This window comes from Ictidomys tridecemlineatus, chromosome 3 (genome assembly GCF_052094955.1).
Source record: "Ictidomys tridecemlineatus isolate mIctTri1 chromosome 3, mIctTri1.hap1, whole genome shotgun sequence".
Classification (NCBI taxonomy): domain Eukaryota; kingdom Metazoa; phylum Chordata; class Mammalia; order Rodentia; family Sciuridae; genus Ictidomys; species Ictidomys tridecemlineatus.
Genome location: NC_135479.1, coordinates 141,426,303 through 141,451,520, shown reverse-complemented (window position 1 = coordinate 141,451,520; position 25,218 = coordinate 141,426,303). Strand labels below are relative to the sequence as shown.

The following is a 25,218-nucleotide window of genomic DNA, read 5'->3' as shown; positions in this document are numbered from 1 at the left end:
ATTGTTTTTTTTTTTTTCCCCCTGAAATTCTGTGGGGTGGGTTTAACAAAATACGGTTTACATTTAATATGAAAGCAGTGTAACAGAGAGTTTAAGTTACAGACCCAGATATCCTATTTCTGGGAGTCTATTCCAAAGATTTCACTGGCAAAAATACAAAAAGACATACATTAGGCTATAATTGTAGCATTATATGAAATAACAAAAGACTGAAAGCAATTCCAATGGCCATAATAGTAGATTGCCTGAATTAACTATATCACAAACTAAGGGATTATGAAGCTACAAAACAAATCCTTGACACCAATCTCTAATACAAAAAAAAAAAAATCCATGAAAGAAATTAAAAAGGACAGCAAGAGGGAAAAATCACTCCATATATTGCTATATTCACCAAAGCATATTAGATTAAAATGCAAGATGGTGTTGGGGGGGGAATATATATGTATATGTGGTACACACACACAGCTTGTATATAACTATATATGTATATATATAATGTGTATATATAATGCTATCATTTACTGAAGGGAGTGGGGAAGGATGAAATTGGCATATCAATGTATACGATTATATTTTTTTTTAAATGGAAGAATGCACCATAGTTTTCCCAGCTTTGAGACATAACTGACAAAAATTATACATATCACATGATGTGATATACACTGTATAATGATTACTAACACATCTGTTACCACCTATAGCTATCATTTGTGTGGAAGTGTGCATTTAAGACCTATGTATATATATTTTAATGATTACTTTAGGAGTGGAAGGGAACAAAAACAGGGCACTGAGTTAAAAATTGGATTTTTTTCTTGTTTTGCATACTTGATACACCTTTGTAAACTATATAAAATTGCCAGCATAAGCAAAACAAATAGTGCCTGTAATATCAGAAACCCAATATAACAATCTATTTTTTACCAAAACAGTCCTTGTAATTTTCAGTTCTCAGACAACACAGGAACCTTGCTTAGCTTTACAATTACATGAAACAAGGACCAAATATTGAATAGAATTGAATGTAAATTAGCAGTGCTGAAGATTCTCATTTCTTCTGTTTTTTACATGTTCAGAGAATGACATCCACAATGGGATCTTCACTATTATGACACATTTAGCAAATACCAAATTATGATACTGCCCCTATTATCATCTATTGTTATGTATCAGATTTCCTTTCCTGAATTCTCTGAGAGGACATTAAATCTATAAGTCTTTTTAAATTCCTCCAAGGCACCTGGTAAATTACTAAATACATCATAAAAATTCAAAATGTGCTTTTCAAATAAATAATGTTACTCATTTTAAGAAAAAAAAATATATATAGCCACTATTTAAGCTGTCTATTGAAAGCCAATTCAACTTTTCCTTTTTAGTTCCTTCCTTCAGTCACTAAATAATCTATATTAAATATTCTTTCACATTGAATGGGGATGGGAGATTCCAGGATGTGAAAAGTGCTTTGAAGAGTTTTAAATTTATTATTATCATTAATTCTTTTGTCTCTCTTGGTATGTTATATTAGAAGAAATAAATGTCATTATTTGCAAATGATTGCCTACAAAATGCAGGCTAAGTGTTATGGTTAGGATGTGAGGTATCCCCCAAAAGCTCACGTGTGAGACAATGCAAGAAAGCTCAGAGGAGAAATGACTGGGTTATAAGAGTCTTAATCCAATCAGTGAATGAATCCTCTGATGGGAATTAGCTGAGTGGTAACTGAAGTGGTAGGGTGTGGCTGGAGGAGGTGGGAATTAGGGCATGGCTTTGGTGTATATATTTGTGTTTGAAGTGGAGTCTGTCTTTCTCTGCTTCCTGATGTGAGCTGCTTCCCTCTGCCACACTCTCCAGCCATGAAGCTCTACATCACCTCGAGCCCTGAGGAATGGAGCCCGCCTTCTATGGACTAAGCCCTCTGAAACTGCGAGCCTTCAAATAAACTTTTCCTTCCCTACAGTTGTGCTGGTCAGATCCTTTAGTCATAGCAGTGAAAAAAACTGACTAGAACACTAAGTGATAAATTATTAGGATAAATGCAAATTTGTAGGACAAAGAGGAATACACACAAATTCAATTGAATTTTTGTATGTTGAACAGAAAATGAAATGGAGAAAAGATACCATTTACAATAGCATATAAAAATATGAATTTCCTAGAACAGAAATTCCCAAACATTCTTGGTTCCTAGTACATTTAACATCCCAATAATTATTTCATATTGCCTCTAGGCCAAAAAAAATTCCAGTTTCATTTATTTAGGAGTCAGGTTGAAAAACTTACTCTTAAAACTTACTATTAAAAAATAGACATATTGAAAGAAAATGATTACTTCATTCTCAATCACAAGTATTTCTGAAATTCCTAATAAGGTAAAGTTACATAAGCCCTCTGTCCAAGCTCTGAGTTGTGGGAATCCAGGTAAATTGAGACTACTATCTTATATCAGACCAAAAAAATTTTAGACAAAGATTTGATATTAAAGTTAAAATTCTCTTAGATGATTATATAGAAGTATATCTTTATATAGGAAAATATCTTCATGTTTAGAAAGCACTGTGAGGAAAAAGACTATTAAATATGACTACATTCTGGATTGTAGAATACAAAGCTACAAACCAGGACTACAACAAAAGTAATTGATAAAAATGTATCATATCTTGGATAAAGGATATAAGTGATCCAATAAATAACGAACAAAGGACAAGAGCAAGCATTTCACAGAAGAGGACAAAGAATAAACACATACGTGAGAATATGCCCAATCTCAGAAACTGTGGAAATAAATTAAGGCTACTAGCAGATACCATTTTATATCTCCCATGATGACAACCATTAAGAAGTCTGACCAAATATAAAAGTGTTAGGTATGTGGCTCAAGGAGAATTTTCTATATTGCTGGCAAGAGTCAGCTAGAACCCTGATCTTTTTCTTTTTTTCTTTTTTCTTTTTAGTTCTACATGACAGCAGAATGTATTTTGACATATTATACATACATAGAGTATAACTTCCCGTTCTATAGGTTGTACATGATGTGGAGTTTCACTGCTCGTACAGAACCCTATTCTTAAGAAGAACAATCATGTGAAAATTTGGGGTCAAGGAAGAGATAAATTCAAAGATACAATGTTCCATCAGAAAATCTCTTCTAGCTGGATGCAGTGGCCCATGCCTGTAATCCCAGCGCCTCAGGAGGCTGAGGCATGAAGATCATTGAATTCAAAGCTAGACTCAGCAACTTTACAAGGCACTTAGCAACTCAGTGAGACCCTGTCTCTAAATAAAAATACAGAAAAAGGCTGGGGGATGTGGCTCAGTGGTTAAGTGCCCCTGGATTCAATCCCTGGGAAAGAAAAAGAAAAGAAAATCTCTTCTTAATGATCACCTGAAAAACACCAAAACAATACCTATTTTCTATTTGACAAATTTGTTAGAAAAATTCTACAAATAAACTTCATATAGTTTCAAAAGCAAAAGACAGAAAGCTCCTCAGAGTATTCCTTTATGAAATTTAGCATCTCAATAACATTTTTTTTATGTAAACAAAGATACAAAAGCAGCCGTAAGCACCATCGTAGAAAGCTTTCCCAGCACACCGTACCCACTAACTGGCCACATTTTATTGAGTGATTAACACTGGATATATCCCTGTAGACAATGGAGCGGAATGCTTTTCCTTTGAGGAAAAACAGTAAGTTATCTTTAATTTCAAAAAACCAATCTATTCATCTTACAAGTTCTCTCAAACACTGCTTATTCCTTTATTGCCATAACCTGACATGATCTCTACTCCTCTGAGATCCTACAGCACTTAATGCCATTCCTATGCTGATTACTAATCTAATGCCTCTCAATTCCACATCATCCTTTTGGCCTACTCTGAAAATGGAAAAGGGCCTGTATTTTTCTTTGGCCAGATAGCACAATAATAAGTTTTGTCAGTAGAGGGCGCTGGAGACATTTCAGGGAAAAAAAGAATTTTACTTCCTGGTTCCACCAAACTCCTCAGAGGCAGGTGGTTCTTCCAGTGTCAGATTCCAATAGGACAAGGTGGCCAGCAGCACCCAGTTCAGGTGGAGCCCCATTCCAGCAGCCTATTCCCACCTACCCCTCTTGTGCAGTTTTGTAGCAGAGTTAACTGTGAATAGCTTTCCATGACATCCTACAGGCAGATGTCCAGCAACTATAGCTAACACAAAACCACTAAATGGCAGAGATTTCTCTGCTATTACAGTGATCCACAACCATACTCTCTCCCACAAGGTTCAGAGCTTATAACTAGAAGGAGGGAGGGCTTGTCTCTGGGTGCTCTATCTCAACCCTGGTGGTAGTAGCCACTGCTTTTGTCATTCCTGTGTTCTTTTATTTCTTACTTCTTAATTTCTTATTATTCTATTTACATTTTACTAGCTAATTCTTCATAATCCTTCCATTCCCCTGTTAAAAGTCAGTCAATCGTTCTTTTCATGTTCAAATTGCTTTTGACTAGACCTGGAATGATACAGTCCATCAATATGATAGTTACACACTTCCTTTAATGTTGATCATCTGCTTTCTAACTTTACTTCTTTCTTTCTACAAAATTATTAACTGCCAGGTAAGGCAGAACACACCAGTAATTCTAATAACTTGGAAGGCTGAGGCAGGAGGATCCAAGTTCAAGGTCAGCCTCATAACTTGGAAAGACCCTGTCTCAAAATGAAATTTTTTAAAAAAGAATACTAACTGGCTGGCAAAGAACACCTTCCATACTTCTCTGCATCTATGTACAACATAATACTTTCAACAAATGTTTATAAACTTTTAATTCAAATAATGATGCAAAAATAGCCCAGAGACCTTCATTAGTTTAAAGGCACTATAAACAAATAATAACCCACTTTGTTTCAGAATCTTCACCGGAAAATAAATTGACAATGCTAAGCCTTATAAATGGAATAGTATGAGAGGCTTTCTACTTTTGGTTTTAAAATATATGAATTTTAGCTGTATAACTTATCTAACAAACTTTTTCATACTATGGAAATATTATTTGGATAACAAAAGGAATGAAAGCTGGGCATGGTTGTAATTGCAGTTACTCAAGAGGCTGAGGTAGGACTATGACAAGTCTGAGGTCTTCTGGGCAACTTAGGAAGACTGTCTCAAAATAAAAATTGAAAATGGCTTAGGGTATAGCTCAATGGCAGAGTGCTTACCTAATATGTGGGAGGCCCAAGGTTCCATCCCTAGCACTAAAAGGGGGAAAAAAGAAAGGAAGTACTGATTCATGCTACAAGAAGGATGGCCCTTGGAAACACTGTACTAAGTGAAAGAAACCAGTCACAAAAGACCACATATTGGATATATATGTCCAAATAGGTAAATTTAAAGATAAAAACAGATTATTGCTTGTTTAGGGGTATAGGGGTGACTATTCTTGAATGGGAGTTTCTCTTTGAGGTGATTCAAATATTCTGGAATTAGTGGTGATGATTGTACAATCTTGTGAATACACACACACACACACAAAAAAAAAAAAAAAATTCACCTTAAATGGTGAACTTTATCACATATGAATTATATCTCAGTCCTGTTTATAGCCATACCACCCTGAATGTGCCTGATCTCCTCTGAATTATATCTCAGTCTTAAAATTTTTAAGTGAGTTTTTGAGGAAAAGAAAGCAAGTAGTGGGAGGCAGACACATCAAAGTTAAGATGGACACTGTGGCAGAGATGATGAGTTTGTCTCTGGTGAAGTAGATACTCTAACAGGCATAGTGGTACCCTCCTATAATCTCAGAGACTTGGGAGGCTGAGGCAGGAGGATCCCAGGTTCAAAGCCAGCTTCAGCAAATCAGTGAGACCCTGTCTCAAAATAAAATATAAAAAGGGCTGGAAATGTGGCTCAGTGCTTAAGCGCCCTTGGGTCCAATCTCTGCTACCAAAAAAAGAAAACAAAATGACAGTCCAAGAGCAATTCAAAGAGTTTTTTAAATGATTTGAAGAAATGGAAGCATCACTGGAATAACCACATGGCTTTTCAATGGGATTACTTCTGAAGGTGACAAAACCACTTATAGTTTTTATTATGTTCAGAAATAGAATCACTTTCATGATTTCTTAGCTGTGTCTCCTACATTCTATGCTATTATACTTCATGTGAAAAGAAGGCTGACAACAGTCGTCATTTTAGAAAACAAAAACTGCTGCCTGGATTATTTATTTTTGCTAGTAACTTTCGTTATTTTTTTAATATTTATTTTTTAGTTGTAGTTGGACACAATATTTTTATTTATCTATTTATATGTGATGCTAAGGATCGAACCCAGGGCTTCGCGTGCTAGGCGAGTGCTCTACCACTGAGCCACAACCCCAGCCCTTGTTCTTCTTCTTAAAGGGGATTGCATGCAGGGGCACTCAACCTTTGACATCTCCAGTCCCTTTTTTTTTTTAATTTATTTTTTGGTACTGGGGATTGAACTCAGGGATGCTTAACCACTAAGCCACATCCCCAGCCCTGTTTGTTTTTTATTTTGAGGCAGTTTCTCAGTAAGTTGCTTAGGACCTCGCTAACTTGCTGAGGCTGGCTTTGAACTTGCAATCCTCCTGCCTCAACCTCCCAAGCCTCTACAGGCTTACATTACCTTGCCTAGCTATTTCTTTTATCTTAACATTCATCTCAATGAACAAACGTGTCTTCTCTAATTATGGTATAAACTCTCAGAGCACAGACTCAGTGAATTATCTGGTTGACCATTCTATTAATACATAGCATTGTGCCCAGGCCAGAGTAGGCAATGAGTTATTATTTGTTGAACAAATAAATTGGTGAATTAACAGATTTTGTTTGTGAAGGCATAAGAATTAAAGGGTTTCTTCTTCTTTAGAGTAATGAAGGTCCAGAAAACAAGAAGACACACACATTCACTATCTTCTTGAAGGTCACTATTCTAGAAAGTGAGGACAATTAAATGGAAATGGGACATTTAATTAATTGTTCTAACTTTTGATAAAACAGATCCAGAAACCTCACACCTAATAATCATATGTTCAAGATGAGACCAGGACTTTAAATAGTCTAAATTCTTACTATTCAATTTCCAATACAAGTATCACTTGGTATTTATAAGAGATCATATTCCTAACCAGAAGATAGGATTCCAGGTAGGAGGAACAATAAGTATAACCTAGCTTGTGAGACAGTAAGGACAATCTTGCCTATGGTAGCAAGTAGTAGCAAATAAAGACTATGCTGAATGGGCCCAGAAAATTGTAGGTACTGGGCAATTGGAAGCACCTGGAAGTTGAGGAATGTTGTTTATATTCTCTTTGTTTGCTTGTTTTTGGTATCAGAGATTTGAACCCAGGGTCGCTTACCCACTGAGCCAAATCCTCAGCCCATTTTATTTTGAGACAGGTCTTGCTAAGTTACTTAGGGCCTCACTAATTTGCTGAGGCTGCTCTGAACTCACAATACTCCTGCCTCAGCCTCCTGAGCTGCTGGGATTACAGGTGTGTGCCACTGTGCCCAGCTTGTTTTTATTCTTAAAAGTAGTATGTGATCATTATAAAAACCTCAAACAGAGATTCCTGCTTTCTTCCCATTTCCACACTAGAATAAGAAACAATAAATTAAAAAACATATTTAGGAGGAAATAATAAGAATTCTTAAGTTTTTCCTAATTAATCCATTCATTCAAATATGTGTGTGTGTGTGTGTGTGTGTGTGTGTGTGTGTGTGTGTGTGTGTGTGTGTGTGTGTATGTGTGGTGCTGGGAATTTGAACCCAGGGCCTTGTGCATGAGAGGCAAGCACTCTACCAACTGAGCTATATCCCCAGCCCTCAAATATTTATTTGGTGCCTAAAATGTAACAGGTATGAGAGATCAAAGACTTGAGTCTTAGTTGGACATTATAGTGTAAACCTGTAATCTTAGCTATTCCAGAGGCTGAGGCAGGAAGATCACAAGGTTAAGGGCAGCCATGGCAACTTAGGGAGACACTGTCTTCAAATAAAATTTAAAAATAAAAAAAAGAAAGAAGAAAAAGAGAGAGAAAAGTCTCACAGTAGAGTGGGTAAAGAGAGGTGATGGGAGGGGAGGGGAGGGGAGGGGAGGGGGGTTAGGAAGGGTAGAAGAATACAATAGACACTAGTATGGCTGTATGTATAAACGTTGCTGTAAAACCAATGTGATACTGAAATCTGTACACGTGGAAAAATAAGAATTCACACCCCATTTGAATCAAGTGTATGATATGTCAAGATAATTGTAATGTTTTGAGCTACTAATAAAAAATTAAAAAGTAAAAATAAATAAATAAAAAATTTAAAAAAAAAGAAAAAAGGAAATAAAGGGTTGATATAGTTCAGGGGTGTTTTCACAAGGTACAAGGCCTCATACTACAAAATAAAATAAAAAGTTAGTCTTGGTTTTGAGGTCAGTCAGGGGGAAAAGGGCAACATATAACACTCAGCAATGAAGTAAGAGCTGAAAGAGATCAAAGAAATACAATGGAAGAAAACCCAGAGGGCTGGGGATGTGGCTCAGTGGTAGAGTTCTTGCCTAGCAGGCCTGAAGCCCTGGGTTCAATCCCCAGAACAAAAAAGAAGAAGAAAATATAGATAGATAGATAGATAGATAGATAGATAGATAGATAGATAGGTAAGTAAATAAATAAGTAAATAGACAAAGAAATCAGATTGGCTTTTGAAAGATGGGAAGGAATCTGCCAGGCAAAGAGAGGTCTCTGTATACAGAGAAAATGCAGGAGTAAAGAAATTGTGTAATTCAGATGTGATCTTTATTTTTTATTTATTTATTTTTTGCTTCTTTCCTTTGGCCTGTGCTCCATCACCACACTAAAAAGTGAAACATGACCAAGCATGACGAAACTAAATTGATGAGGCTCAGAAAATGCTTTAGTACTATCTGTACAGTAGAGAATGGGGAGAGAACAGGCAAATAACAACAAAGACTACTAAAAAAAGTAGAAAGAAGAAATGCATTAAACACTATTAAGTCTAGCTTGTCTAAGTTTAGCCACAAACTCGGAATGGCAATTCAAAATGGAAAAATGGGGGCTGTGTTGTAGCTCAGAGTGGTAGTCTCGCCTTGCATGTAGAAGGCACTGAATTTGATCCTCAGCACCCCATAAATAAATTAATTAAATAAAGGTATTGTGTCCATCCACCTACAACTAAAAAATTTATAAACTTTAAAAAATGAAAAAGGGCCAGGAGTGGTGGTGCATGTTTGTGATCCCAGCAACTCACAAGGCTGGAACAGGAGAATAACAAGTTCAAGGCCAGCCTCAGCAACTTAGCAAGGCCCTGCAACTTAGTGATATAGGTCAGTGGTAAAGGGTAAACTGGGTTAAATCTCCAATATAAAAGAAAGAAAAATGGGTGAGGGCACAGGCGGAGCAATAAATATATGAAGTGTTCAACTTCACTGAATATCAAATATATTCAAATTGGGACAAGATAACTTTTCCCTGTTAAAGTGATAATTTTCAATCTCAGGTAAAATCTTTTAGTGAAAGATGAAGGTCAAGATTGATTTGAGAAGGAAGAGCAGGAAGAAAAGACTAACATTTAACAGAGTCATGAGAGGGGAGGGAAAGGGAGAGAAAAGGGAAATTGCATGGAAATGAAGGGAGACCCTCATTGCTATACAAAATTACATATAAGAGGTTGTGAGGGGAATGGGAAAATAAACAAGGAGAGTAATGAATTACAGTAGATGGGGTAGAGAGAGAAGAAGGGAGGGGAGGGGAGGGGGGATAGTAGGGGATAGGAAAGGTAGCAGAATACAACAATTACTAATTGGGCATTATGTAAAATTGTGGATGTATAACCGACGTGATTCTGCAATCTGCATTTGGGGTAAAATTGGGAGTTCATAACCCACTTCAATCTAATGTATGAAATATGATATGTCAAGAGCTTTGTAATGTTGTGAACAACCAATAAAAAAAATAAAAAATTTTAAAAAAAAAGATTGATTTGAGAGGCTGGGGCTGTAGCTCAGCAGGTAATCTAAGTCTTAAAAAAATAAAGAACGATTTGATTACTTAAGTGGTAATCTAAGTCTTAAAAACTGGAACAGAGTTGCAGGTGTAGTTCAGTGGTAGAGTATGTGCTTACATGTGCAAGAAAACAAAGGAACAGACTCATTCTAGTGAATAATGGTATCAAGTCAAAGTCACTCATGTAGTCTGTCCCAGATTTCAATGAACACAATTTATACCAGACCTCTGAGTATTCCCACTAGCTATAAGGTCATTAAAACTTTACTGAAAAAGACTCATGAACCAACCATGTTCTGCCTCATAAAATGAAGTTCAACCCTCTGCCTAAAAGAAGATAGGAAGATACTTTGTCCCTCTGCACCTAGCCATCCCTTTATTTAGAGACTCAATGTCACTCTCAAAGGAACAAACTAGTCAAAACATCCACGGTTATGCAGAGGCAGTTCTTGTAGCAACCAGAGTTCCTTATCTTCTCTGATTTTTCTACATACATTAGAAAGGCATGTATGTTCCAGAAAACAAATAAGAAATATCTAAATGTTTGTGTATATGTAAGGTTCAGGCAGAGCTGTATAAGAGCAGAAACCTGGACTGACAAACACATCGCTTCCTGAGAGGCGTAATCAAAAAAGTAAAGTGTAACACAGCTTGCTTCAGCTTGCTTTGATTCTAACCTTACACCAGCTGGAACCAGGAAGAGCTCTTAGTGTAGCACATTCTAGAAACCAAAGATTTTTATATATTATGTCAGTTCAGATAAGATCCCATTACCCTAACTAGAACTGCATATTAAACGAATGCCCATTATTCATTGGGAATCAGGCGATAGGTTGTGTTTTTAATTCTCAACATACACATAAGCAAAAGTTTCATCCAGAACCATAGTCAACTGCAAAGGCAAGGAGAACCCACAAACATTTCTAACAAATGCACAATTATTATTCAGTGATGAATAGGCAGGAAAAAAAATACAATGATCTCAACAAAAAAATAAATCAGCACAAGGAAGAAGAAAGATTACTCTTCACATGGAAGCAGGGCCCAAAACCAAATAACTTCCCAACATTAGGTAAACTTTATAAAACAGGTGTATATTGAAATAAAAGACCAAGATGAAATCAGAGTAATTTAAGAAGAAAAGGGGGCCATGTGCATACACCTATAATCCCAGCTACCAGGGATGCTGAGGCAGAAGGACTACAAACTCATGAGGCAAAACATGAGGAAGGAGGAGGAAAAGGAAAAAGAGAGGATAAATTTTAAAAGGATGCAAAAAATTAAAACTGCAATAGCAGAAATAAAATCAATACTGAAGATAAAAAATGAAAATCAAAGGTGATAATAAGGGCAAACATTTGAGCAGCTCACAGAGAGAACAGAAATGGTGAGCCAACTTAACAATTACAATGTTTTCTTTAAAAAAAAATTTTTTTATTATTTATTGGTGAAACTTTATTTGTTTATATGTGGTGCTCGGAATTGAACCCAGTGCCTCACACATGCTAGGCAAGTACTCTACCACTGAGCCACAGCCATAGCCCACAATTACAATGATTTCAAGGAAGAAAAAGAACAACTGAAACAAAAGTAACAACCAAAGGTATTTCTGGAAATTTAAAAAAAAAAAAAAAGTATGTCAATCAGGAGAAACTAGTATTTCAGGCAACAATAGTGAACATTACAAGACATGATCTGTTGAAATACTTCAATAAAAAGAAAAAGGAAAATTCCTACCACCATCATGGCACAGGAAAAAGAACAAATGGGGGATGGGACAGCCTGAAACAAATGATTAATGCAAGTTGACACAGAACAACATTGACAGAATTTCTGAGGAAGTCAATGACTTGATAATTTTATGCATGGCTTCCAAGTACTCCTACTATAATATTAGTTGAAAATATATAACATATGAAAATGTACAACATACAATGAATCCTATCAGAATGCACATCCACACAACTGGGGCCCTAATTAGAGTAAGATATAGTCTATGTACATATAACTCTAAATAAATGGATTTTCTGTCATGTTTAACTAAAAAAAAAAAACAACAATTTTTTAAAATGTATGATAGGTGATATATATGATCAATCAATTTAAATTTGAAACCTAGAAAACTGACAATCCACCTAAATAAAGTTTAAATAATGTGTTAGCACTGAATGTAATTACTAGGACAAAAGTCCTGAAAGAAGATGAAGTTAAAAATACTAAATACAAAAAATATTTTAACAATATCCTGGGTCCCAAGCTCATCCTGGAAGGCATAAGAGAATGAAATGAAGAGGGTCTAGGGAAAAAAAATAGTCTTCAGATAAAGGGAGAATCAAAATAATTTTCTTTTTCAGACAAATCAGAAATGTTTAATTTTTTTCAATTTAGAACAAATTTGAATTCACTTAAACTGGTATACTTTAAATACAGAATTTATGCATTCCAAATATTTTAATAGAAGCAAACCAAGAATAACTCACATAGTTATGTAAATAGAACAAAGTTATGAAAACAGAAAACAACAACAGATGAACGGATAAACAAAATGTGGCACAACGGAATATTACTCAGCCTCAAAAAGGAATGAAGTACAAACATATACTATGACATGGATGAGCCCTGAAAACACGCTACCCAAAATAAACCAGACAGAAAGGGACAATTAATGTATGATGCCACTTTTATGAAAATCATAAAGACAGAAAATAGATTAGAGGTAGGACACTACAGGTTAGCAGTAGGAAGGAATGGGCAGTGTTTAGAAAGCACAAAGTTTCAGCTGAGGAAGATGAAAAACATTTGAGAGATGAATAATGGTGATGGCTGCATTACAATGTAAAAGTACTTCACGCCAAAGACTTCAAAATGACAGAGATGATAATTTTATTACATATATTCAACATAAATTTAAAAACAAAGCAACAGCAAAAATAATAATAATAAAAAAGAAAACATTAAGTAAACATCAGAAAGCCAGCAATCATTATGACAATAAGCATGAATGTCTTAAGTATCCATTTTGGACTAAAATAAAGATAGTCCACATGTAATTTAAAAAGAGACACAACAAAAACAAAATTGCAAGAAAAGATAAACTTTAGTAGTATGCAGGACAAAGAAAGTAGATGGGAATTTAAGACAAAATATAAGATGCAAAAATATTAAGCAACACATTTTTTGTTGATAAAGTATAATCGATAACAAAGATCTTAAGCGGCATAGAACTTATACCTGCACCAAATACTGCCATCAAAATGTATGAAAAACTCAAGAGTCAAAGGACCAGAAGATAAGCCACATGTGGAGAAAAAATACACAAAAAAAGGACTATTTCCCAAAATTTACAAAGAACTCTTAAAACTCAGCAATAGGAAAATGAGAACTCAATTTTAAAAAATGGGCAAAAGATCTAATTACTCACCAAAGATGATAGCTGGTACAGCAGTACATGCCTATAATCCCAGCAACTTGAGAAGGTGAGGCAGAAGAATCACAAGTTCAAGACCAGTCTCAGCAACTTAGTGAGACTCTGTCTCCAAATATAAATGAATGAATAAAAGGGACTTGGGATGTAGCTCAGAGATAAAGTGCCCCTGGGTTCAATCCCCAGTACAAAAAAAAAAAAAAAGAACAATGACACACAAATAATAGATCAGTATACTTATAAAGAAATAGAAAAAAAGAAAAAATATATAGATGGCAAAGCATATGAAAAGATACTCAACATCATAAATCATTGGGGAACTGAAAATTTAAGAACTAATGTTATTACTTCACATACACCTGAATGGCTAAAATCTAAACCACTGGTAACAGCCTGCTGGCAAGAAGATGGGGAAACAGGAATTCTCATTCATTGCTGGCAGGAATGCAAAATGGTGTATAGCTGCTTTGGATTTCTTAGGAAACTAAAAGTATTCTTACTATTGTGGGAAGCCATTTCTGACACGTGATTGGGTGGCTTAAGGGTCTGAGGCGCTCTGGCTGTGTCGGAGCTTTCCCAGCCCTTTCCTGATGAGAGAGCCCATCCGTGTGGGGGTGTGCCTGACCACTGACCCCGCTGGCTCAATCACTGACCCTGACCTTGGAGTACAGTCCCCCCTCAACCTTCATTGGATGGAATTCTCCCCTGAATCTCTTGTTCCCCAATAAAAAGCTACTCCCAGGCGTGTTCACTCCAATTCCACCATGCGGTCTGCGCAATGGTTTCATTAATGAGGTTCTAGGCATAAAGCTAGCTAGATGAGATCGAAATAAAACACACAGACTCAGTTACCTTATTTATATTGCCAGGTCCCAGACGGCTCTCTTCTCTGGTTCCCTCCTCTAACCCCCCAGCAGGGCAGCAAGGATTACTCAGGGCTAGCAGGAGACACAGAGAGTGAACACTCCTGGGAGTAGCTTTTTATTGGGGAACAAGAGATTCAGGGGAGAATTCCATCCAATGAAGGTTGAGGGGGGACTGCACTCCAAGGTCAGGGTCAGTGATTGGGCCCCTGGGGTCAGTGGTCAGGCACACCCCCACACGGATGGGCTCTCTCATCAGGAAAGGGCAGGGAAAGAAAGCTCCGACCCAGCCAGAGGGCCTCAGACCCTTAACGGGAGCCACCCAATCACGTGTCAGAAATGGCTTCCCACATACAATACAATCCAGTAATCATGTTCCTTGATATTTACCCAAATCAGTTGAAAACTTATGTCCACACAAAAACCTATATGCAAGAACCTGAACAAACATTACTCTGAAGAATACATACATACGGCAATAAGCACATGAAAAGATGTTGAATGCCACTAATCATTAGGGCACTGCAAATCAAAACTACCATGAGAAAACATATACCCATCAGAATAGCTACTATTTAAAATTGGAAGGGGCAAATAAAAAGTATAGCAAGGATATAGAGAAACTAGAACTTTCCTGTATTGTTGGTGGAAATGTAAGTACAGCCAGTGTGGAAAACAATTTGGTGGTTCCTCAAAAAACTTAAAAATAGATTTACCATACGCCCAAGCAATTCCACTTTGGAAAATAGAGTATCAAAGACATACTTGTACATCTATGTTCATAGCAGCATTATAAACAACAGGTAAAAAGTAGAAGCAATCCAAGTTTCCACTGATAGATAAATGGGTAAGTAAAATATGGTATACACATACAATGAAATATTATTCAGCCTCGGAAAAAAAATGATTTTTAAACATGCTATAAGCCAGTCACAAAAAGGCAAATACTAGATGATTCCAGTTATATGAATAGTCAAAATTATAAGACACAGGAAGTAGAATGGGGAGTTTATGTTTAGTGGATATGGTTAGTTTTACAATATGAAAAGAGTTATAGAGATCAATGGTGGTAATAGTCATCCATTATTATGAACATATTTCATACCACTGTATTATACACGTAAAAATGGTTAAAAAGGTAAATTTTCTGAAGTGTATTTCATGCCACATTGAAAAACTGAGGGAAAAAAAAAACATAGAAATGGATATTGTATAGCAGCCTCATTCCTAATTGCACAACTTGGAAGTAATCAAAATGTCCTTCAATAATTAATTGCATGAATAAATAGACAATGGTAGAGGCGGGGTTGGGGCTCAGCGGTAGAGCACTCGCCTCGCGCATGCAAGGCCCTGGGCTCAATCCTCAGCACCACATAAAAATGTATATAAATAAAATAAATGTAGTTGTGTCCAACTAAAAAAAAATTTAAAAAATAATAATAATAGGGGCTAGGGTTGTGGCTCAGTGGCAGAGTGCTCACCTAACATAGACAAGGCCCTGGGTTCGATCCCCAATACCACATAAAAATAAATAAATAAAGATATTAAAAATTATAATAATAATAATATAAAATCAAAAAATAGACTGTGGTAAACCCAGAAAATGGATGTGTTAGAAAGAAAAGAGCAATCAAGTCATGAAAAGACATAGAGAAACTTAAAATGCATATCACAAAGGAAAGAAACCAAGTTGAAAATTACATAATGTGTGGTTCCAACTATATGGCATTCTGGAAAAGGAAAAACAATAGAAACAGTAAAATGATTACTGGCTGCCAAGGGTTTGGGGAAAGGAGAGATGAACAGAGAATTTTGAGGAAGGAAAATTATTCTGTATGATACTATAAGGGTGAATAAGTGTCACTATACATATGTCAAAACCCATAGAATGCACAACACAAACAGTGAACCCTAATGTAAATTATGGACTTTGGATGATAATAACATGTCAATGTTGATTCAAAGAACTATTCTGGTACATGATGCTAATGTTGAGGAGGCTTGAGGGAAGGGGGCATGAGATATATGGGAACTCTGATCTGTATTCAGTTTTGCTGTGAACCTAAAACTGTTGTTATATATAACAAATTCTATTGGTTAACATACACCCAGAATTTTAAAAATTAGAAATATTCACTCGATAAACACATACTTATTGCATAGCAACTTGTTTGAAGCTTTGCAGAACAGAACATACCAAACAAATTAAGAAAACAAGCGAAGAACAACAACAACAAAAAAAAAATGGAACTATCAACTGTTTGGAATGAGATATATGGGAACTCTGATCTATATTCAGTTTTGCTGTGAACCTAAAACTGCTGTTATATATAACAAAGTCTATTGGTTATCATACACCCAGAATTTTAAAAATTAGAAATATTCACTCGATAAACACATACTTATTGCATAGCAACTTGTTTGAAGCTTTGCAGAACAGAACATACCAAACAAATTAAGAAAACAAGCGAAGAACAACAACAACAACACAACAAAAACAAACTGGAACTATCAACTGTTTGGAATGTACTGAATAGAACATCATTTATGTAAAATTACAGAGTGCAGCCAAAGCTGTACTCAAGAGGCAAATTAAGAGTTTTAAAACTTTTTATTTTTAAAAGGAACTGAAAATTCATTAGATTAGAAAAAATAGAACAAAAAGAAAGAACAAGAGTAAATAAAGAGAAAAGCAGAAATCAGGGATCAAATAAAAATAATGAAATTGCTAATAAAAGACCTTAATGACAAAAAAATTACAAAAACTTATACAATAATAAATGTGAAAATCAAAAAAAACTGACCAGGGAAAATTAAATTTTCAAAAATAACTCATTTGTCGTGACTCCTAAATAATATAAGTAACTACAGAAGTACTAGGGATTAAATCCAAGGTGCTCTACCACCAGCGCTTTTTTTTTTTTGAAACAGGGTCTTGCTAAATTGCTCAGGCTGGCCTCAGACTCAAACTTGTGATTCTACTGTCTGAGTCTCCCAACTGCTGATATTATAAATGACAGCCACCATGCCCAGCTTTTGCCTACTCTTAATAAAACTAAATTTGTATAAGATTCTCATCCATCCTTTCAATAAATTATTTATTCATGACTAACATGAGTAGAATTTTGGATCATCACAATCTATGACCTACGGGATACCTATAGTTAACAGAAATTTTTAGTATTAAATACTCCTATCAATAGTTAAAAAGAAGCTAGACATGGTGGCACAAACCTGTAATCCCAGCAATTGAGGAGATTAAAGTGAAAGAAATCTAAATTTCAAGGCTAGCCCAGGCAACTTAACAAGACCTTGTATCAAAATAAAAAAAGATGGGAATATTGCTCAGTGGTAAATCACTCCTAAATTCAATCTCCAGTACCAGAAAAAAAAAAAAAGTTAAAAGAAAAACTATCACCTAGTGAAATTAAGGTACAACCCCACAATGAAAAGTCTAACAAAAATAATTTTTAAACATTTTTTAAAGGAGAACAGAGTGAAATGTTCAAGATCCATCATTAAGTAAAAAAGAAAGTCAATTATTCAAAATTATTCTGATTTTATAAAAATAAAGTATAATACACACATAAGTAAAAGGAGAAAAACTACTGGCAAGAAACACACCTAAGTATCAACAGTAGTTATCTACAGGTAATATAAGAGGTAATTTTTTTTAAACCTTATTTTTTCCAAATCTTTAACAAGAAGGGTACAAGGTTTGAAAAGAATTTACAATACAGAAACTTTATCAAAAATTTAGCTGATTACCACTATTATATCTGCCAATCTAACTGGCAACTCTTTAGTAATTTGCTCTTTAGAGCACCTAAGATTTTTGTCTAAATGCTTTTCCCATCTCTATTGCTTGCTTTTATTATAGAACAATTTGCTCATTAAATAAGATTAAAATTTTTAAATAATCTCAGAACTTAAAAAGAAATAGTAATTTTTTAAAGCTAAATTATACTTTAATTTGTATTTTGAGTGTAAAACCTTCTATCTTTTGAGAAACTTTTAAATGTTTACATGAAAAAACAAATTACCAATGTAATAGCTTGATCAGAAAGAAGTTAAGGAAGAATTCAAAAGTGCACCAAACTGGGCTGGGATTATAGCTCAGAGGTAGTGTGCTTGCCTTGCACACATGAGGCACTGAGTTCGATCCTCAATACCACATAAAAATAAATTAATTAAATAAAGGTATTGTGTCCATCTACAACTAAAAAAATGCCCCAAATGAGAAATAACTCTTATTTCTAAATGAATAACTCATGCTTTCAACACACAGAACATAAAGATTATGTGTTAAAATGTTAAGATAAAATATATAATATCTAAATCATGGTGAGATCAGAAAAATTCTCAAAGAAAGCTACACACAAAAATTGAGACTTGAAAGGTGAGGATTAATCAGGTAGATGAGAAGCAGGGGTCAAAAAGGGGCATTTTCCCTTTTTAGAAAATGTGATGCTTACAATAAAAAAATATATATTTCCTCCTCCAATCCCTATAATAATACTAATTTTCACACCACAGTCCTAAAACACTTTTACACCTATATTTTATTTCTGTAACAAACTATTTTAAGCTCTCTTACCCCTACCATGAACAACAACCACATAACAGAAGGATGAGGATTCAAACAATTACTGTGGGCATGGTGACATAGGCCTATAATCCCAGCAACTGTGGAGTCTTGAGGCAAGAGGATTGAAAGTTCAAGACCAATTTCAGCAATTTAGTGAGATCTTATCTCAAAAAGGGGGAAGGAGATGTTGCTCAGAGATAAACAAAGCACCTCTGGGCTCAATCCCCAGTACCAAAAATAAAAAAATAAATAACCAACAACAATTATTAAAAGTACCATAATATAGAAGAATGTGCTTTTCAAAGGTGGATGGGGAAGAATTTTTTGTTTGCAGCACTGGTGATGGAATCCAGGATCTTGAGCATGCTAGGCAAGTGCTCTTACCAATACTAAACTACACCCCCTCTCCAACAATCTTAGTAACGAATTAATACCTATTACGTAAAGGACTAATACCTATTGTGTGTAAAGAACTACAATTCAATAAGGAAATATGAATAAGAAAGTATAGATTGGTAAAGTCTTTTGGGAAGGCAATTTAGAATCTACCAAATTTTAAAAAATTCTCTTTATGGAAATGCACAAATGTGTATGCACAAAGATGTGAGGAAATTCATTAAGGCTCTAGTTTTTTCAAAACAAACAAATGATTACGAATAATTAAAGTAACTACCAGATGCTGGTATGGTGGCACATGTCTGTCAATTCCAGCTACTTGGGAAGCTGAGGCAGCAGGATTGCAAGTTCCAGGCCAGCTTGGTAATTAGTGAGATACTGTCTCAGAATTTTAAAAAATAAAAAGGGTTGAGGATGTATATAGCCCAGTGATAGAATGTTCCTGGGATCCACCGCTCTAGTACTGCAAATAAAATTAATTAATTACTACCATATAATGGAGCATCTATTTCCTGATTGTCAAAAACAAAAAGATGAAGTGCAACTATTCATATTAATATGGAAAATAATACACAATGATCAGGTTTTTTTAATTTTAAAATAAATGTAAAAAAATATACAACATGTGACACCAATGCTTAAATAATATTTTTAATAGTGGGTAGATACCTCTAAGGAATAGGACTAGAAAGTGAGGAAGGAATAATTTTAACTGTTTAATTAATCAACTTGTTCTAACCTTTCATAATGAACATGTACTACTTTTGAATTTATTTTAAAAATAAGAGAAAAATACACATTTCTAGTCTGTTATTAAGGTTATCTTTGACAGCTGAGATTAAGATGATTTTGTCCTGTTAATTGTTTTCCAAATTTTTCATAAGAAATATGCATCCTTTTACATTAGAAAAACTATTTTCAAAAACTCTGTATTTTATTTCAAAAGTAGAAGTATTTTATTTTTTTCTCATGTAAAATTAACTTTATTCTCCTGAAAAGATAATTTTTAAATTTAATTATGACTGCTGGGCCCAGTGGTGCACACCTTAATCCCTGCAATTGCTAAGTATTTTATCTTCATTGTCTAAATTGGCATAAACAGCTCTATGAAATTAATATTATATTATTATATTATTATCCCCATATTATAAATGAGAAAACTAAGTTTTGAAAAGAAAGTGTGTCTTACCCAGGATCAAGAAGAGGAGCCAAGATTCAAATCCAGGCCTCCAATTCGTAAGTGCTTAGGATATAAGGAGTACATACCAATATGAGATACCACACAGATAAAAGACTTGAACTCTAGATGAATGAATGAATGATCAGACTATAATCAGCTAATGATCTAAGAATCAGTAGAGAAACTATTTTGATTGGAAGAAAACTATTAGTATTTGAGGCAATGGGGGCTATTTCCCTCCTCCCTACTTATGGAAAGGAAAAAGGATACAAGTAAGAACTCATAAGAACAAATTCCAAGTAACTTAACACCCTCCCTCTGATTAGTCTGTATTTAATTAACCCTCTAACTGGAAAGGGTTTTGATAAAATGATGAAATCCCTGAGGACTTAATTCTTGCACATGGCCCAGTTTAATCAAAAACAGAAAATTCAGGAAGCCAAAAGAAATGTATACATGAACACCATTACTGAAATAACCAATACTGACAGATTAAAGACAGGAAAAATTTATCAGTACCTGTTTATTTTATCCTTGGCTACTTATACAAGTTCTCTCATTTTTTAAAAAAGTAAAATTGAAAGTTTATGCTCAGCTATCAGAACAAGTTCTAAGTTCCCTCTTTTAAAACATAATTGAAAAGAAATACAAACTAAACTGTCTACATGGAAACCTATCATGAAGATCAAAGAACCACATGTTTAGTAGACATATACCACTACAAACTCAACAGTTACTTTATGAGTTTTGAGTTTGCAACACTGGCATTAAGTGTCACCAAGGCCAAAATAATAACCCTCTTTCTGAATGATGGCAAACCTGGAATCAAGACTCTAATGGAAGTGAAATAACCATGGAAGTCTTAATACAAATTATCTGCTTTTGAGGCTAGAGAGCAGGGTGAGTTTTGCCTGTAGTTTCGGTGCACCAAAGGCTGAGGCAGCAGGATGGCTCCAGCCCAGAGTTAAGAGGCCAGTCTGAATAACACAGTGAGGCATCAGCTCAAAACAAATATAAAACAAACAAAACAGTTTATAGAAATAAGTGGCAGAGAAGTTGCTATTAACAGAACAAGTTTCACACTGCTACATTTCTACACCTCAATCCCTCAGGCCAACAAGTCATCCCGATAAATTACAGACAACTAATCATTTGGTATAAATGATGACAGTATTGAAGCTAGTACTAAGCTATTTTTCCAGAGCCTCTAGGAGAGAAAGGTAACAGTGGGGTATTTAGTGAAAACAAAACACACTGAATTTAGGTCAACCTCTTTCACCAAAATCTGAAAGTCAGATTAAGACCTACATATATTATAGGCGAACACCAAGGTTCAGTTTCCATAATGTAAATCAGTGTTCTTAGCTAATTAATAGCTAGAAAGACTTAAAAGCCAAGGGTGAAAGAGTAAGAATTGCCTTAAATCAATATCTCTAACATGAAAAAGTCTTTCATTCATGGAGGAGGGGAGAAATATATAGAGAGAGGAACATGAATGTTTTACATAGCCATACAACTTCTGGCAAAGCTGACAAGTTTTAACCTGTTTTAAAAATTACTGTTCACCGCCTTCATCCCAATCTAACTTATTAAATGCTATTCTTTTGGACAACCCTACAAAAGCAAAACCCCCAGAGCAAATTCTTGTACATTTCAATATCCTGCCTACTTATAAGAGCGGAAGAGTCCACACAGCAGGGGAAAAAACGTGACGTGCACAACCTTGATCCAAAATACAGCTCGTCGTATCTAATTTTAGGCCTAACCATTTTGATTGTCTTTTTACAAAGTTTAAAAAATAAAACAGAAAAATTACAGATCACCTGCACTAAGATTATATTAATGGGAGTTGGTTATTATCAAAGGAGCAACAAATCATGCTCACACTACTCAGTTATTCCCATTAAAAATACTTGGATGGGGGCAAACTTACACCAACTGACAATGGCAATTAGTCTAGACACTTCAGTTCTTCGGGTGACTATATTTTTAAACAATCAGTCAAAAGGTTGAGTACACCGAGGAATTTGTGGCAACGTCTTATGCGTGCAGGCGCGTCTGTTTCAAAGAAAGCCAAACATGGTGAAAAGCCAATCTCAACTTCACCTAAGTTACCTAAAGAAGCAAATATTCACCTCCTGGCAGAAGATCAAACAAGCACTGTGAGAAGATCCGAAAATTCTATTCTTAAGCCGAGGCCCTCAACTCCAGGGTAAACTGTTTCTACTAATGTGGACTAGAGCAAAAAGAGCTTACAGTTGAGAAGAGTTAAGAACTAGGACAACAATCCTGAGCAGTGAAACTGCAGCGAACAGAGATAGCAAGGTGGAGCTGAGATAAAGAGGGGGAAAAAATCAAGGAACGAACCCCGAGAGGTCCCGTCCAGCGATAGTAGACCGAAAAAAAAGGGAGAGGGTGAAACGCGAGGGAAGGCAAGACCAAGAGTAGAGCCACGATCAGAACAGGGCTGGGTCCAGGAAGAGCGAGCCCTGGCATTTCGGGCTAAAGCCGAGAAGAAAACAGCCCCAGGGAGCAGACAATGAGCCACCGCCCCAGGAGTCGGGGGCCCCAGCTCGCAGGTGGCAACTTCCCGGACCTCGCGGGGCAGGTCCGTAGTCCCAGGCCGCTCCCACCAGCCAGGCCGCGGAGAAGGGAGGGATGAGGGCGACGGCCCGAGTCCGGGACAAGCGGGCCTGTCTGCACACTTACCCCAGGGGAGGAAAGGTCCCCGCCCCGGCGAGGCGCCTTGGTCCGAGCTCCTGGCGGGCTGCGGAGCTGCCCCGGGCGAGCGCGCGGTGCTAGGAGTGGAGAGCCGGGCAGGACAGCGCGGCGGGGCGGGAGGAGCCGCGAGGGAGCGCAGCCACTGGTAAGCTTGGCCGGGCTACGACCGAGCCCGGCGGCGCCAGGGAGGGGAGGTTGGGAGCCTTCGGCAATGGCGACGGCCCGGGCCGGAGGGGAAGCGGAACAACCGCCGCCGCTGCGCGTGGCCACAACCCTCGGGGAGGGCGAGGGCGATGAGCGGGGGGCGGGGCAAGAGCACGGCCCCGCCCTGACCGCAGCCTTGGCTGGGGGACGGAGTTGTGCACAAACTCCCAATGGGCGGGCTCGCGCGGGGAACCTGGGAGTTGTAGTTTAATCATTATTACTGCTTCCCCCACAACACACACCCTGCCTTTTTTGGGTGGGTGGAGTGGGGATGGTCTTTGTATTGAGAAGGACAGCCATTTCCTCATTTAATTCAGCATTGCACTGTCTCCAGTCAGGTTGTGCACACTGATGATGCTGTCAGAGCTGCCAGAGGATTGCTGACATATTTGATCCAATACATTTGTTTCTGGAAATTCATCCATTCTCCATTTTGCTTTTTATTTCTTTTTTTAACCTACAAATTCTTACTACATTTTGCTGCTGATTTAAACCCTACTCTTCGCAGATTAAGGCTTCTTTATTTTTTCCACAAGAGTCAATGAATGTATTCATGTACTCAACACACATTTCAGTGTCTAATATATAGGATACCCATTAGTCATCAGGGACACAGGTGAACATGACTCACCTTGTCTTTGTGAAACTTACAAATATGAAAGGAGTAATTAAAGTACTAATATCTAGTATAAGGAAAAAACTGAGGGAGATTACTTTGGATAGAGTGGCCAAAGAAGCCCTCTTTTCAGAGTTGACCTTTAAGCCATGAGAAACATCCAAGGGAAAGCATTACAGGCCGGAAGAGAAAATAGGTTTCCATTGTCAGTTAAGGATGAAGAGCTTGAGAAGAAGATTTACATTAAACAGGGATGAGAAAAGGGGAGGGGAGGGGAGGGGAGGGGGGATAGTAGAGAATAGGACAGACAGCAGAATACATCAGACACTAGAAAGGCAATATGTCAATCAATGGAAGGGTAACTGATGTGATACAGCAATTTGTATACGGGGTAAAGTTGGGAGTTCATAACCCACTTGAATCAAACTGTGAAAGATGATGTATTAAGAACTGTGTAATGTTTTGAACGACCAACAATAAAAAAAAAAAAAAAAAAAGAAAGCCTATGTAGCCAGGTGTGGTGGTACATGCCAGTTATCCCAAAGGTTCAGGAGGCTGAGGTGGGAGGATCCCAAGTTTGAGGCCAGCCTCAGCAACTCAGCAAGGCCCTAAGCAATATAGTAAGACCCTGTCTCAAAATTTTAAAAAAAAAATTAATAAAGGCTCAGTGGTTAAGTGCCACAGGGTTAAATCCCCAGTACCAAAACACAAAAAAACAAAATTTGAATGCCATAATAGGAAGTCTGCAATTCATTCCAAGAATCCACTAAAAGATTTTAAGTGAAGCAGTGATATTATCTGGCTTACACTTCAAGATCACTAGACTGCTAATTGGAGAACAGAGAATAGAGATGCAAGAGGAGAAGGCTAGTGAATGAGAGAGGCAGTAATCATGATGGACACTAGGCAGACAATAGTGGAAAAGGAGAGAGGTAATCTCAGGAGGCAGAGCAAAAAACTCAATTGATATATCATATTTAGAGAAAAGAACCAAGAAACAACATGGCAACTGAAAATATGGGGGAGGAGGGGGGGAGGGGGGAGGAGGAGGGGGGGAAGGGGGAGGAGGAGGAGGAGGAGGAGGAGGAGGAGGAGGAGGAGGAGGAGGAGGAGGAAGAATAATGTTTTTGGTAGTCTTCCAAACTTCACACTAACCCAAACAAGAAGGAAACCAGAGTGGTATGCAGGGCAGAGAAACCATGGTTGTTCA

General features: G+C 36.6%; 1 protein-coding gene across 1 annotated transcript in view; it reads right to left on the bottom strand.

The window, feature by feature from the left end:
• Nucleotides 1-23,489, bottom strand: part of Pak2 (p21 (RAC1) activated kinase 2) — a 71,450-nt gene extending 47,961 nt beyond the window's left edge. The window contains exon 1 of the mRNA XM_078044003.1: nucleotides 23,177-23,489. The gene's annotated coding sequence lies outside the window, so the exon portion shown is untranslated. The remainder of the gene's footprint in view (nucleotides 1-23,176) is intronic.
• Nucleotides 23,490-25,218: the final 1,729 nt, after the last annotated feature.